This window comes from Canis aureus, chromosome 8 (genome assembly GCF_053574225.1).
Source record: "Canis aureus isolate CA01 chromosome 8, VMU_Caureus_v.1.0, whole genome shotgun sequence".
In the NCBI taxonomy this organism is placed as follows: Eukaryota; Metazoa; Chordata; class Mammalia; order Carnivora; family Canidae; genus Canis; species Canis aureus.
This window is the reverse complement of record NC_135618.1, coordinates 64223455-64240642: the sequence shown is the minus strand read 5'-3', so window position 1 is coordinate 64240642 and position 17188 is coordinate 64223455. Positions and strand designations below refer to the sequence as shown.

General features: G+C 38.9%; 1 protein-coding gene and 1 pseudogene across 14 annotated transcripts in view; both read right to left on the bottom strand.

Moving 5' to 3' along the window:
• The window catches only part of SDK1 (sidekick cell adhesion molecule 1), an 894112-nt gene that overhangs the window by 463043 nt on the left and 413881 nt on the right, over positions 1 to 17188 (bottom strand). For 2 of the 13 annotated variants that reach the window (XM_077907647.1, XM_077907648.1), the window contains one exon: positions 16034 to 16202. The exons of the other annotated variants lie outside the window; for them this stretch is intronic. The gene's annotated coding sequence lies outside the window, so the exon portion shown is untranslated. The remainder of the gene's footprint in view (positions 1 to 16033; positions 16203 to 17188) is intronic. 13 annotated transcript variants of the gene reach the window in all.
• The window catches only part of LOC144319471 (dnaJ homolog subfamily A member 1 pseudogene), a 51360-nt pseudogene continuing 36531 nt past the window's right edge, over positions 2360 to 17188 (bottom strand). The window contains exons 2-3 of the transcript XR_013385276.1: positions 4649 to 4719; positions 2360 to 3843 (exon numbers count right to left, since the gene is read on the bottom strand). The product of XR_013385276.1 is annotated as a dnaJ homolog subfamily A member 1 pseudogene (transcript). The remainder of the gene's footprint in view (positions 3844 to 4648; positions 4720 to 17188) is intronic.

The window sequence follows — 17188 nt, the reverse complement described above, 5'->3', positions numbered from 1 at the left end:
CAGAAAATGAGAATTAGCAATTGGTGAGGGAGGAATTTTCATCACCCCTGGTCAGTCCTTTGATCAACCACCAATCATTCACTACCAGTGCACTCCACACCCCAAAGGAGGCAGGCACAGCAACACGTGTCCTACAATCTGCAGAAGTAGAGTGTGTGTGACCCAAGGAGTCTGAGGCAAGAAGGCTGGTTAAGATCACAGAGAGGAGCATGGATTTGAACAAGCACAATGAATTGCAGGTTCTATCTGCGAGTACCAAGGCAGAGAGAAGAGTATAATATGTAAGTTGAGGACATCATCTCTAGGAGGCCACTAAAGACATGAGAACAAGAAGGAATCCAGGGAGATTGCTCAGAATGGGGGGAAAAAAAAAAGAGGGTCAAATAAAGAATGCACAGGAACACCAACATTTTAATGACAAGGCAAAATAGTAATTAAGAGAAAGAGTTCAAGGAAGACAGACAAAAAAATAATATTGAGGAAGGCAAAAGAGATGTGTCAGAAAGCTGAAAGTCATAGCAGTTCCAAATGCTGCAAAAGCCAAAATAATGTAAAAAGCAGACACTGTCCATTAGCTTTGGTAACTGGGCTGTCAGTACAGAACCAAGCAAAGGCAATTTCAGTAGTGTCTTCTGAGTGTTAGCGCCAATCATCCTCAGTGTCACCCACTGCACACACTGGCTCCTGGCTCATATTGTCTTCTCTGTTTACATCCAGCCATTTATATTATTTGAATTAATAAACACATTTTACAAAGGCAATGGGAAAATGTACACATGACATAAAGCTCAACTAAATATATTTAGCTGAAACACTTAATGCGTTGGCAATACATTTCTCCATGTTTTGTATTTCTGATTTTGTGAGGTACTCACATCTAAGTATGGCATCTTGCATCTAAGTACAGCAAACTTATTATTCAGCTGTTAAAATTATTTTTTATGAAGTTCTTGATAAATGAAAATACTCAGGATATAATCTTACTTTGAAAATATTTACAAAATAGTTTATTAAATAGGATCTCAATAATAAAAACATACATAAAAGAAAGTAAACATAAGACAAAATATTTGTAACTGCCTATAGAAAATAGTATTATGGGAGGTTTTTTTCTGCTGACTCATATTCTTCAGCATTTATGTAAGTATGTGTTTTGTATAATTTTACTAATCATGAAAAGGAATAATTAAAACCTATTAAAAGACAGAATCAATTTCCTGTTCTCCCACAAGTGTGTAGTAACCAAGTTCTTCTAGGGAAATACCTATTTAATTTGGGGTGTGAAGCAGCTATACATCACTGTGCCTTAGAAGAGAGCTGTCTTTCAACAACTCTAAGATTACATGCCATAAATATTTTTAGCAACCAGGAAAGTGTGAGTTCTACAGGAAAGTCGCATATTATAGTGACTCTGCCTCTAACGTGTACAGTGCCCAAAGAGTCACCGTGTGCTTGCTTTCTTAGACAAAGTATTTGCATACTAAAAAAGTTTCAGATTTTGATTAATAAGATGATGAAGAGACAGTAGAGCACTGAAAAGCCTATTATTGTAGGGGGTGTGCTTGTACATATGTCTATTAACTTTTCATTTCGTAAAAGTAATGATTTGCAGCAAGGATGCATGTTATTATGAAGAATCCTGCTGTTCTAGTGCACTGTTTCACAAACTTGCCTGATGGTATGAATTACCAAGGACACTTGTAAAAATGTAGATTTCCGAGCCCAACCTCTAGAATCAGAATCTCAAGAGAGAGGGTCTAAAAAATCTGTATTTTTTAAGTTTCCTGGAACACCAATCCCAACAGGATCTGAGTATTTTCCTGAGAGTGTTTTAAAAGCATCTATTGAACCATTCACATTCCCAATTTCCTACTTTCCCCTTTGCAACTATTCCCATCAAATTATGCACATGCTTTCCAGACTAGCATAAGTGCCGATGATAATCAGTGATCTCCAGGTCTGTAGCTGTCATTTCAAATTTCACTACCTGTCAGTCCTCCTTCCATGCATCCTTGCAAAGTCTGCTAGAAGTCAGCTGCTATCCCATTGCCACAACTGGCCACCCACTGGTTCCATCTAATTGAAAGTGCCCACAATATCTACATCCTTTTAGTCACTAATTCCAATCCTAGATTATTTAATAATCAGAAATGTGACAAAAATTTACACTTTCATCATCACATCAGGTAAAACAAAACAAAACAAAAAACCAAAATACACAACAAAAATCAACAGGATATAACTGGAATGTGACCAAATAGAGAATAGTTAAATAATTTATGGTACATAACTAAAAAGTCATTCAGCAAACCTAAAATATGTTTTTAAAGACTATTTAATAGTATGAAAAATTCTCACTATTTAGTGATCATTTATTTATTTTTTGAGCTTTTATATTTGAGTTTATTCTTCATTTAACTTTTAAAACACTACTATAGTTGAATATTAAAACAAAAATGATAGCAAGTAGTGAGCCATGATTATAGTCCTTCACTCATCCACTACTACATATAAAATGCCAGCAGCAGTGTTATTCACCGGCCCCATTAAGAGGCCCCATTCACTGACCACCACCCCTAGGATGATGTTCATCATCCTCATATGCTTCCCCATTGTACTGGCGCCGTCTCTCCTGATTGGGATCAAAGTCCACCAGTTCTACCTGGTCCATTTCATCAGCCTCTTCTACTTCTTTCCTCTCAGGTAGGAGTTTTTCCAGCAAAGAAAGTTTATCAGGAGAGAGAGCCGTTCTCGGGGAAGTTTACCTTAAATTCGATGATTAGGTGACCCTTCTCATATGGTCTACGATAAATTGGCATGCCTTCATTTAGCACACACTTGATATCCCCATGCTTGACAATCTGACCTGGATGAGAGGTGATGATGTCAAGAGTAGATATTGGCTTTTGAAAGCCACACAGGGCTTCAACCAGCTGTATATCCATACATATGAAAAGATCTTCTCCTCCTCGAGTAAAAACAGCATGGTCCTTCTGATCTAAAACAATGATAATATCTCCTGATTCCAGTCCTGGTTCTTGGTCTCCCTCACCATGGAATGTTATCTTCTGGCCATCTTTCATGCCTTTGTCAATATGCACTTCTAAAATCTTCTTCTCTCGAACTATCTTCCTTCCATTGCAGCTTTTACATCTATCTTAGGACTGATCCGTTCCCCATGGCCCTGGCACTCCATGCACACAGATTGAATTTGCTGAACCATTCCAGGTCCTATCTGATGAATTCTTATTTGCATTCTAGTACCTCGGCAATTGGGACATTCGACTGCTCCTTTCTTACCACCTCGGCCTTCACATTTATCGCAAATCACATTCTTTTGCAGAGCTAGTTTTCTTATTGTGCCATTATATAAATCTTCTAAGGTTACTGAGAGCTGATGTACAACATTTTTACCTCTCCGTTCTCTCTGTATCCTGCCTCCTCCTCCAAAACACATATCAAAGAGGTCCATGGGGGAGCCAAAACCACCACCAGCTCCACCTTCTTTAATTGCCTGTTCTCCTCCTTTGTCATATAATTCCCTTTTCTTTGCATCAGAGAGCACTTCATAAGCTTGAGAAATCTGTTTAAACTTCTCTCCTTCATTTGGATTTTTATCAGGGTGGTACTTCAAGGCCAGTTTTCTGTAAACCTTTTTCAATTCCTCCTGGGTGGCATTAGGTTTGACCCCCAAAACATCGTAGTAAGTGGTTTCTTTCACCATTTTCTACAGCCGGTGAGAAGGCTGAAGCCGGTGTGGGGAAGCGGAAAGGAGCGCGTTGCTGGGCGCAGCTTGGGCCGCTGCCGCTCCTCCGCATCTCACCCAGCGTTCTGGAAAGTTCCCTTAGTGATCATTTAAAGGAAATAGCAAAACAATATACAATATGGCCCCAGATGCATGCACATGCACACACAAACAGAAACAAAAAAGGGGAAGAAAATATAACAAAATGTTAACAGCAGTTATTTGGGGTGATCTTAGATTATGTTTTCTTGATATATTCCTATATTTTCTAAATTGTCTATAAGGCCTTGAGCTCACAACCCTAAGTAAGCTAAGAGTTGGTCACTCAATCTAGATGACCCCAGAAAGAATTATTTAAGAAAAAAAAAGTAGTCAGAAATTATTTGGAGTCTCTGAATAGGAATTAAAATTACAATAAAATTTATTTATACAATTGCTTATTTGGCTCCCTCACTCAACCATAAATAAAATTAGAGTAGGAATTATATGCATCTTGCTCATAGCTATACTCTGAGTGCCTGGCACATTCTAGGAAGTGAATAAATATTGATTATGAATAAATGAAAGAAAGGAGGAAAAACAGGAAGGAAAGGTAAGAGGAGGGGAATGAAGGAGCAAGGTCCTGGTGAATCTGACAGACAAGGAGCTTGTCAGTCAACTTCTTCAAGCATCCTTGCTGCCTAGCTGCTGTCTGGCATATAACATATCCTGAACATGTTGTATACATGAATACATAGATAAACTGAGATTTACTTCTTTCAAATGTTTTTCAGCTTTACTGAGGTATAATTGACATAGGAAACTGTAAGGTATTTAAAGTATATATCATAGTGATTAAATATATGTGCACCTCATGAAAGGACTCCCCCATCTAGTTAATTCACACACATGAATTCATTTTACCTGTCAACCTGATGGGGCTAAGAGATGCCCAGACAGCTGTCAAACACTTCTGGATATCTGTCAGGGTGTTTCTGGAAGAGATTAGCATTTGAATCGGTAGCCTGGATGAAGAAGATCTGCCTTCTCCAGTGTGGGTGGGCATCTTCCAATCTGCTGGAGTCAGGGTGAATGCACTCTTTTATCTTGAACAAGGATAGCTGTCTTCTCATGCCCTCAGACATCCATACTCCTGGCTCTCTGGCCTTCAGAACCACAATAGGAACTTATACTACCTGCTTTCCTGGGTCACCAGTTTGCAGATGGGACATCGTGGCACTACTCACCCTCCAAAACTGTGGGAACCAATCCCTCCTAATAAATCTCTTAAATATCTCTATGTATCATATTGGTGGTTTCTCTGGAGAACCCTTACTAATACATCCAATTCCCTCCAACAGCATCCAACACCCTCTATCATCATGCCTCGTCTGTCTTGGCATCTTCATGTTCTCCAGCCCCAAACAACCATTGCTTTTATCACCTCCATATTGTATTTCTCACACAACTGCTATTGACTTCTCCCGTCCTTCCCAAGCCCTGTTTCTTTACGGACACCGTTAAGTACAATGTTCCCACCTGATTTTTCATAGCCTACAAGATGCTATAGATTAGACGTTATATTATCTCAGGGTCCCCTGTACTTTTCCCTCAGTGTTTATCACAATGCAGTGGCATCATTATTTTGTGGTTAGCTGCTTAATGATTGTCTTTTCCACTCTGCTATAAGCAACTCAAGAGCAGGGATCATATGTCATTTGCGTATTGCTGTGTCCCCAGACCTGGCCCAGTGCTTGGCACGAGAGCAAAGCTGGGTTCCAATCTCCAGGGAATAAGCCTGTGGATAAGGTCCAGTGGGAGAAAACAGAGGGAGGCACACCTATGAAAGGGGCAGCCCTAGGATTCTTTCATAGGCCTCTGGCCCTGTTGTTGCTGCTTATCTTTTCATGAAACTTAACCATCATCAAATGAACATATTACTCTACTATTGTTAAATATGTTCTACTTTAGGAGAATGTGCTCAGAGGGTGCCACTCATCTCCTTACATACCTCCTACTCCTCACCCTCTCCTCCCCAAAGCATCCACACAATCACTTATTCATCCAGCTCCTCTCTCCTTCTCAAGGTTAATCTTCTTGCTAAAGCTACACCCCTCCTTTCCCTTTTCCTCTTCCCATCTGTCATGTTTTCCCATCTCTGTCACCCTCATGCATCCTTCCAGCCTGGAAGAGTGGGGAACTCTCCAGTATCTCCTTATTTTCTGCTTCCCTTCAATGCCAAAGTCCTGGAAAAACTGTCTCTGTCTGGAGCACTCACCTCCACCCCACCCACACACTATTATCATTTACTCAGTTTTTTTTCAATAGTTACTATGTGCTAACAATACAGAAGCCAAAACATTCCCAAAAGTTGCAATAAAGCACCTTCCTGCCATTGGTGTCCTCAAGCCCCACACTCCCCTCATGGGCAACCCTGCTAGCAGTATCTTATGTATCTTTGCAGAGAGCAGATGTACACATATATTATATGTATTCTTTTATTCAAATGGAGGCATTTGTGCATTTTTACCCTTTGATTCTCCAATTTAAATATCTTGGAAGTATCTTACATAAGCATATCCAAAGCTTCTTCATTCTTGTCCCCTTTCTTTATTGAAGTAAAGTTGACATACAATATCCTATCAGTTTAAGATTTGCTTAATTAAGCCAAGAACAAATACTACGAGCACCTATTGCTTTTCTCCTCTAACTTGATGGTGTCCTAAGCACAACTGAAGCCAGATCTCACAGTAATGGATACGCGCTTGTGTTGCTGCTGGACAAGCAAGGTCACAGTGGGAAAATCAATAAGATTGGTTCCCATGGATCATGTCAGATAATAATCTTTTTATTTCTTTCTAAAATATCATACCACCAGAGAACATTTGTCTTCTACTTTTTATTGTGAATACCACTGCCTCCTTATGTAGGTTCCTGAGAAGAGGGTATGCTTTTTCTGAACCATTTCCAACATGTGGTTGTTCCATGGAACTGTTGTTTGTAGATTTCTATAGCTAAAACAGGGAAGTTGCCCATTTTAGTCCAAATTTCAGTCTGTGATTCACCTTACACTTCAGGGAATACCCTGACATCATTAGACATTAGCCATTTTTATTCTATGGCATTGTTACTCTGCTTTATGATAACCATAAAACTTAAAAATTTGAGCCATTTCTTTCCTTCACAAGTCTGAAATTCAGAAATTTCTAATTGGTTTTCATATACATTTGAATTTATTCATGTTCAAAGGTAATTCTACATATGAAACACTGTTGTAATTGTCTGAAATAAATTGGTGAGCTTCCTGCTGCTAAATAATAAAAAAAAAAATGAGAGACGAGTATCTTTTTTTTTTTTATCTTAAGTTGAAGAAATTTTCTTCCAAATGATTTTCCTTGAAGAAGAAAATTATCTGACAAGGACAAACACATTATATTTGAGTATTTCTGGTGGGTCACAGTCTTGTAAGGAAACATTAGCCCAGTGAATTGCTTGTAAATCCAGGCTAACATATTAGTGTATTTTATTTCTAAAGTGTTTTGAGACCACACATTATGAAAGGTGTTATATAAATGCAAAGTACTACTTTTAAATTAAATTTTCTTGGAACTCAAAAGTCATATGGCTTTTATTAATGTAAAGTTTATCTTGACCTTGCAGCAGAGAGTATAATCAAGTTGAAAAAATATTGGTATAATGTTATAGGGGTTAAAACTAATGTGGAATCTTATAAAGAAGAAATGCTTTCCTACTTTCCAAACAAGATTGACTGTGTGACACTGGCTTGGTGATTTATCTGTAAAAGTTATACCATGATCTCATAATTCAATATTGGTAGGGATGCTCAATGCATGATTTATTGGGTTTCTCTTTATCCTAAATGCCAGCAAAAGAAATAGGCTATCCAATGGGCTTACTTTTTCATTTACTACATGTAAAATGTGAAAGAGAAGCAATATGAGAATTGTAAAAGGATAAACCCTTGCTACTATCACTGAAAATTAACAATAAGCCTCAAGTGAATTATTACAATTTTGGCAAACACAAAGAAAATTCTATTTACTCATGGCCCTCAAAGAAAAAAAAAATTACTGTTATAGCAAAAAAAAAAAAAAAGTCAACATTGTCTGGTGCTTGAGACAGGAGTGTAACATGTCAGTTCACAGTAGATTCATGGTAATCACCACGTGGAGGCTCATCCAACTAGTGCTGGACATAATGTGAGAGCCACGAGGAGCAATGTGGATCGCTTCATTGACAGCCACCAAGCTGTCTATCCCAGCTGACATCCCCTATTTGTTCAAAAGGTTAGATCTGCTCTGGGTTATAAACTGTAAACCTTTCCTAAGAGTGTAATTGTCACTGGGTACTTCTTCAAGGCAATATTCTAAGAAATGGACAGATATATTTATAAGAACATTTAGGAAATATATTTTGTAGCTTAACAGCTCAAATAAAAAACATTCATCCCTACAAAGATGATCAAAACAAGTATTTTTAAACTGAAAATATTTTTGTTTGCAATAGAAACATGGGTTCTGGCTGTCAAAACATTTCTAAATAAAACATGATTTTTGCAAAAGATATTTAATTTGGCAAATATGTGCTTGTATAGAGAGACTCAAAGTACTTTAAAGTTATGGACCCATCAAAAATAAAAATAATATTTCCTATTATTTACTAACTCTATGAAAAGAACTGAGCAAAAGCTTCATATTTATCACTAATTTAATCCTGGTTATTATTAAATGTGTGAAACAGATAAGAAAGCTAAGGCCTGGGGAAGTAATTTGTGCAAAGTATCATGAACAGTTGAAGAGTGGGACTGCACTGACTCGCAAGCGGTAATAATAACAAAGAAGTTTAAGAGACTTTTGAAAACAGTTCATTTTCTCATAGAATAAATGCCTAGGGGAAAGGAGCCGAGGACTAGAGGTTCCATGATGTCAGTCAACAATTCTGTCCCTTCTATCCATGAAGGGAAGCTAGGAAACCAAGACACAGAATTAGTGTAATTTTTCTAGAGGAAGGCTTGGCCAACATTTTCTATAAATAACCAGACAGTAAAAGTTTCAGGTTTGCAGGCAAATGGTCTCTATCCCAACTACCCGCCTCAGTCCATGTAGCTGGAAATTATCCAAAGATGATGCATGATGTCCACAATAGCCAAACTGTGGAAGGAGCCTCGGTGTCCATCAAAAGATGAATGGATAAAGAAGATGTGGTCTATGTATAAAATGGAATATTACTCAGCCATTAGAAATGGCAAATACCCACCATTTGCTTCAACATGGATGGAACTGGAGAGTATTATGCTCAGTGAAAGAAGTCAATCGGAGAAGGACGAACATTAGATGGTCTCATTCATTTGGGGAATATAAAAAATAGTGAAAGGGAATAAAGGGGAAAGGAGAAAAAATGAGTGGGAAATATCAGGAAGGGAGACAGAACATGAGAGACTCCTAACTCTGGGAAACGAACTAGGGGTGGTGGAAGGGGAGGTGGGCGGGAGGTGGGGGTGACTGGGTGACAGGCACTGAGGGGGGCACTTGATGGGATGAGCACTGGGTGTTATTCTGTATGTTGGCAAATTGAACACCAATGAAAACAAATTTATAAAATAAAAAAATAAACAAAAAACAAGGATGATGTATGAACAGGTGGTGTATTGACAGAAACACAAGGCTGGCAGAAGGCAGGGGTGCCAATTGGCCTCGGCCAGCTGTGCTGACCCGTTGCAGGGCAACCAGGACTTGGCACAGGGGAGAGCAGGTGAAGTAGGTGCACGTGGACAGAACCACGGGCCCACTGGGAAAGCTGACCGGCTGCCGAGCCTGGCACACACCCATCAACAGAGGCAGGACTCACACCTAGACCTGGAAGACTCGGAGCCCATGCTCCCAACCACAACGCTACTCTATCGTCTCACCTCCTACAACTTCAGCTCAGAAGCCACACTCATGAAAGCTGGAAGGTACTCTGCACACTGCTCCAAAACAGGAAGATTTTAAATGAGGAAACTAAGGCCTGGGGAGGACGGGACTTTGTAGAAGTCACAGGGCGAGTCAGAAGTGGAGATGCAACTTGTCTCCTATTTCCCTTGCACCACTGGTCCCTCTCCTGCTTCTCATCAGACGAGAACAGCGGCAGCCCCAGCATTTAAAGAACAGTCAGGAAATGCTGTCTATCCAGCCCCTGCATCATTTCTCATGACACCCTTCAGTATAGACAACTGCAGGTGCTGGATGGGCAGCACTTCCTGACTGCTCTCCACGATTTTAGAAAGGCTTGGATCTGACCTGGGTTCTCCTTCTAGCTCTAGCGCTTCTTGGCTATGTGACCTGGGCCCGAGAACCGAGCGGTATAACCACAAACCACCAGCCTGGACCGAGCGCCTCCTGCACACTGCACTTCTCTCTGAGATTTTATAAAGGCTTGGAACACTCCAAAGAAACACTCAGACAGCCTCAGGTGCTATAAATAGCAATAATACAATTAACGTGGTGTACACAGCACTCAGAAAGGAGTTAGGAAGTGGCCGCATCATTACCACAGTAAGCACTGATTGTCCTAAAGCTCTTAATGCTCCAGCTGCCCTGAATGTCGTTAAAAATAGTTTCCAGAGTAGTTTCCTTTTGGAAATATTCTAACCTTTGGAGTAAAATCTAACATCTTTGATGAACGTGGCATGGCTCCACTCTCATTCCCTCACTCTGGGCTATTGTGGGCTCTATACTCCGATTATCAATGTGCTGAGCCCAGTTCACAGAAAAAAAGGAAGTGATTCCCATTGTGTTTCCAAAGCAATTTGAAACTAGAAAATTTAATTACGATTTTCCTTTTTTCCATGCATCCTGAGAAGCCATAGAAAGTAGAACCCCATCTCCCTTCTGTCTTTTTCAGGGAGAGACAGTTATCTAGAAAGGCAAAAGTCCTTCCTGTACCTTCTAGAAAGGCAAAAGTCCTTCCCATACCTCCCTTCCTGCTTCTTCACAAGTGACTTCATACAAGTTAAGTTCAATGCCTACCTTGAGGCTATATCCCAGGAGCATTCCTTCCTTTATCCATTCAATAAACACTTTAAAAAAACTTAACCTTTTTAAGATAAAAGCAGATTCCACTTCAGTGGTAAGGAAGAGTCAGCACACTGCAGATGCAGAGCATCCCCAGCACCTCAAGGACCCCCTGTGATGGCCTTCACAGTTACCAGCACTTCTCCCCACCTCACTGACCCCTGGCAACCTCTAATCTGTCTTCCATCCCGTTAACTTCATCATTTCAATAATGTCATATAAACAGAATTATACAGGATATGGCCTCTGGGGTTGAATCTTTTCATCACCTTAATTCCTGGAAGAATTGTTGCCCCAAGTTGTTCATTCCTTTCTATCGCTGCATTGTAACCTGCAGCTTAATTAACGTTACCAGTCAAGGGACATTGGGTTTTTTTCAATTTTTGGTGATTATGAATAGAAAATGCCATGAATATTCATGTACTGATTTTTATGTGAACATGATTTTTCCATTTTCTGGGGAAAAAATGCCCATACGAAGTTGTGTTTGTTTTAAATGCTGTCATGCTTCAGTTCTGAGGCCCCGACTAGAGGCCAGTCAGTTCCTCTAGAGCAGTGGGTGAGACCACACCCAAACACGTCCCTGATGGGGCTCTCATGTGTTAGGACCACTCTGCACTAGCCCTCATTGCTCTGGGGCCAGGCACCAGCAAATAGGGACAGACTCCAGATCTGGCAGGCCACTGAATTATGCAAATTAGCCAATGCCAAGGTGCCCAGGAAACCTGGATAACCCCACCCTGCTTGACACAGTATCTGCCCTCCACAGCTCCAGCTTGCAATTCCCTGCATGGCTTTCCTGGGTCCTGGCCTTCTCCTGTGGAGTTGTAACTATGACTCTGTCTTTCTACCTGTCCCAGGGTCAGCACATTGTTTCTAGCTATGAATCAAATCTTTAAATCTTATAGAACAATCCAAGAGTGCATTTGATGGGTTGTAATTGCGTTTTTAGGTTTATTTAAAAACAGCCAATTTATTCCCATTAGTTGCTGTACCATTTTATCTTTCTGCCAGCAAGGTATGTGAGTGATGATAGTAGGTTTCAGATTTTTTCTTTTATTTCTTGATGCTTTTTATCAATTTAAGGAAGTTCCCCCTTCATTCCTAGTTTGCTGGGAGTCATCACCAGGAACAAATGCTGAAATTTGTCAAAAGTTTTTTCCTGCATAAATTGATTCAATCATGTGTTTTCTCTTTTAGACTGTTGACATAATGGGTTACATGAATTGACTTTCAATGTTGAATCAGCCTTTGATAGATAACTGAAGTAAATCCTACTTAGGATATGTAATTTGTTTTCTACGTTGCTGAAACTGATTTAATAGTATTTCTTAAAGATTTTTATGAGTAAGGGTGTGGGAAATATTGGTCTACAGATTTTACTTTTTTTTTAAACTGCCTTTATCTGGTTTGGGTATCAAGGTCATATTATTCTCATAAATTGGAAAGTATTTTCTCCTCTCCATTTCTTTGGATGTGAAATTGTCATTCTTTAAAAGGTTCATAAAACTGGGTTATCTTCTCTGGCAACTCACTTCAAATGTGATGACACTGGAAACTGGAGGGAAATCCCCCTTTCAGGCAGTTTTTCATGGCAAATTCAATTTCTTTATTGGTTATGAGACTATACAGGTTCTCCATTTCATCTTGGTTGAGTTTCTGTGGTTTTTCCTTCTTGCGGAGTAGTCTGTGTCACCTAGGTGATCAAATGTATATGTGCAGAGTTCTTCATATTATTCCTCTCATTTTTTGCAGGGACTATTGTGATTCCCCTTTCATTTCTCATATTGGTAATTTGGTATATTTTCTTTCTTCATTATCAGTCTTGCTGTGGGTTTGTCCACTGTACTGATCTCTTCAAAGAATGAGCTTTTTTTTTTTGGTCTTTTTCAGATTTTTATACAAATTCTAGTTAGTTAATATATAATGTAATATCTGTTTCAGGAATAGAATTCAGTGATTCATTATTTACATACAACACCCAGTGTTCATCACAAGTGCCCTAATACTCATTACCCATCTAGCCCATCACCCACCCACTTTCCTCCATCAACCCTCATTTTGTTCTCTATTGTTAAGAATCTCTTATGCCTTGCTTTCCATTCTTTTTTTTCCCCTTCCCTTATGTTCATCTGTTTTGTTTTTTAAATTCCACATGCAAAAAAAAAAAAAAAATTCCACATGCAAGTGAAAACATTTGTCTTTTTCTGGTGTATTTTACTTAAATACACACTAGCTCCATCCAAATTGTTGCAAAAGGCAAGATTTCATTCTTTTTTTTTTTAAGATTTTATTTCTTTATTCATGAGAGACAGAGAGAGAGAGAGAGAGAGAGAGAGAGAGAGGCAGAGACATAGGCAGAGGGAGAAGCAGGCTCCACGCAAGGAGCCCGATGTAGGACTTGATCCTGGGACTCCAGGATCACGCCCTGGGCCGAAGGCAGGCACCAAACCGCTGAGCGACCCAGGGATCCCCCAGATTTCATTCTTTTTGTTGGCTGAGTAATATACATTCCATTGTATATATACACATCTTTATTCATCAGTTGATGGACGCTTGGACTCTTTCCATAGTTTGGTGATTGTTGGTAATGCTGCATTAAATATCAGGATGGAGGTATCCCTTTGAATCTGTATTTTCATATTGTTTGGGTAAATGCCTAGCAGTGCAACTGGAACCAGCTTCCTTTAATATCAATTTTTCCACCATTTTTGTTTTCAGTTTCATTGGTTTCTGCCATGACCTTTATCATTCCCCTCCATTTCCTTTGGGTCTATTTTGTTCTTCTTTACCTAGTTCCTTGAGGTTTATTTAACTGCCTTTATCTGGTTTATTGAGACTCTTCCTTTTTGTAATGTACGCACTTCAGGCTATAAATTTTCCTCTCAGCCCTGTTTTAGCAGCATCACAAAAATTCTGACATTTTGTATTTTATTATCATTCACTATTCTGCATTTTTTAAAAAAAGTTCCTTTGTTTTTTTTTTTTTGATTCAAAGACAATTTTTAGAAGTGTGTTAATTTCCCCAGGTTTGGGGGATTTTCCTGTTGTCTGTTATTGACTTTTGATTCCACCATGGTCAAAGAATATTTCTGTATGATTTCAATCCTTTTCATTTTTTGAGGTTTGTTTTATGGCCCAGGATAATGTTTATCCTTGTGAATGTCCCATGTATACTTGAAAAATCCATTTACTTTGTTTTTTGTTGGGTGTTTTATATATGTTAATTAAGTTCTGTTGTTTGGTAATTTTGTTCTCCATCACAGCTGATTTTCATTGGCATGTTTATATCATTTACATTTACTATAATTATTGATATGTTAGGGTTTAAATTTGCTATTATTTGTTTTCTGTTTAATCTGATTGCTACTCTATTTCTCTTTTCTTATCTCCCTGTAGGTTATGTAAACATTTTTTGGAATAGATAGTGATTTCTTTCTAGTGTTTTTCAGTACCTTGCTTTGTATAGTTTTCCTAGTGGCTGACGTAGGTATTACAATATACATATATAACATCACTCCAAGTGAAGTTTAAAAACCTTACTTTCACTAAGATCTCTTTACTTCCTCTACTTTTTTAAGGTAATTAATATTTCCTCTACATTTACTAGGCACCATATCAGATGTTGTTATAAGTTTTGCTTCAACCATCCAATAACGATTTAAGAAATTCAAGGAAAATAGAATAGTCTGATACAATCTACCTCTATTTTTATGCAATGTTCTTCTTTCCTTTCTGAAGTTCCATGTTTTCTCCTTTTATCATATTTTTTCTGTTTAGAAAATTTCCTCTAGCTATTTCTTAAGGATAAGTTTGCTAACAACAAATTCCCTTAGTTTTTCATCACCTGAGTAATGTCTTGATTTCCCTTTCATTCCTCAAAGATATTGTCACAAAATATAAAATTTGCTATCGACAGTTCTTCTCTTTCAGTATTTGAAAAATGTTCTGCCACTTTCTTCTAGCACTCACGGTTTCAGATGACTGTTGTCATTAGAACTCGTGTTCCCCTAAAAGGAATATGTCATTTCACTCTGACTCCAAGACTTCTCCTTTTCTTTGGTAGTCAGAAGTTTAATTATAATATGTCTTGGTGTGAATTTCTTTGCATTTATCTGATTTGGGGTTGCTCAACTTCTTAAATTTATAGGTTTATGTTTTTTGCCCAATTTGGGATGTTTTCAGAAGTTATGTCTTCAAATACTATTCAGCTCAACCCTCCTTTTCCTCTCCCATGGTGGGTCTTGATGATATGAATGTTAATTCTTGTTATTGTCCCACAGAACTTATGGATCTCTTCCTCCCCACCCCACCCCCAGTGTATCTTTTCTCTGTTGCTCAGATTGGGTAGATTCTTGCTCTATCCTCAAGTTCACTGATTCAACCCTCTATCACCTCTCCTCTGCTACTGAGCCCAAAGAGTGAGGGCTTTTTTGGTTATTCTCAGTTCTTTAATTTCCATTTGGTTCTTTTTTGTTATACTTCTTTGCTGAGCTTTTCTATTTTTTCTTTTCTATGAAGAAAATTAATAATTATTTTTGGGAGTACTTTTATGATTAGCTGCTTTAAAATCTTTTCCAGATAGGGGGGCCTCTGTGGCTCAGTTGTTTAAACATCTGAATCTTGATTTTAGCTCAAGTCATGATCTCATGGTTGTGAAATCAAGCCCTGTGTTAGGCTTCATGCTGGGTATGGAGCCTGCTTAAGATTCTCTCTCTCCCTGTCCCCCTCCCCTCCCCCTTTTCTAAACTATAAAACAAAATAGAAATAAAATCTTTTCTAAGTAATGCCAACATCTGATTTCTTTCTGTATTAGTGTGTTTACTGGCTTTTCTTGTAAAAATTGCGATTTTCCTGGTTCTTGGTATGATAAATCATCTTCGTTTATAGCCTAAACATTTCAAATAAAATATAATAAGACTTGTAATCTATGTAATCTCCTTTTTGCAGGCACAACCTTGGTTATTATGTAGCATAAGGGCCATATGGGTGTGTATGTATAGCTTTGCACCAGGCTCCGCCAATATTACCCTAGCAAAAGGGGGGTAGAGACTCCAACTACCTCATTGCCTCTGAGAGAGAGTAAAGATCAGCTCTGCTATGAGCCCCACAACCACCAGGAAGAGGGAGAAAAAGGCTGACTGCTTTGTTGCTGTACAGTGGAGCTAAAGCTCCTGCTCCACTGGGCCCAGCTGAAACAAGTGTGGGGTATAAGGCCTAACGGTAATTAGCTCACCTCTCATCAGCTCCTTTGGTCTCTTTGCTGTTGTGTTGGGGTGATGCTCAGCTGTTGTAGAGCCCAATGTGAGGGAATCAGAGCATGAACTATTTTCACTGGGCAGAAGATGGAGGATCAGTTCCATGCTCAGTCCTGCCAACACCACTCAATGGGCAGGTCAGAGTACCTGTTTTGATAGAGTGGAATAGGGGCAGAACACTGACTTTCACATGATGAGGCAGTGGGGGAAGGAGGGAGCTTTTTTCCCATTCCTTAGCTAGAGTAGCACAGATCTTATCAAGAGAAAACTCTTTTGGTAGGCCACCCCTTTCCTAGACCTTAGGCTAGAAGCAATAGGCTTTTCTTGGAGCTTTCATGAGTGTGTTGCTGGTTCAGTCAGAGTATCTGCAGCTCTTTGTTCAGGATACATGGGTAGTAGTAAGAAAACTGGGGAAACTTGCCAACACCTTGATCCTTAAATGCCAAAGTTCCCAGGCATGCCTCTTCTTTCTGCCTTTTACAAGACATCCTATGTTTGTCTGCTGTGGTGTATCCAGGGAATTTTAATCATAAGAGGTGGATATGGGAGCACTGGGGCAACTCCACCTTGGCAGAACCTGAAGTCAATAAATAATTTCTGAATGCCTGTTATATGCCAGGCACAGATGAGTTTCTTGTCCTCATGAAGCTAACTAAATCTTAAAAGATTACACAAAAAATAATGGTAATAATCTGTGATGAGTGCTCTCCTAGGGCATGCCAAAACCTACCTGCTCTCCATAGAAATCTTTTTACTTCTTCCAGTCTGAAATTGTTTTTTAACAGAGCTTAAAGGCATATATCTCTTAAAAGTAAAAGGCATATACAATCATTCATTTATTAAACAAGCACAGAGAATGTGTAGGGTCCTGTTATAGATATTGGGAAAGCATTAGAGAATAAAATAAAAAGACTTACACGGACGTGGCTTACTTCTATTGGAAGAAACAGGCAAATGCAATAAACATAATTCATAAGAAGTCTGAAATCTACATTCATTCAATCAATTCACTCAATGTCAATGTCTTACCAGGTAATACCTTGCCTGAAAATCACTCCCAGTAATATCTGGTATTTAATTTATAAATCCAGATGTCTTATTTCAGATCCTTCTGTTTTGAGAGAGGAGAGAGG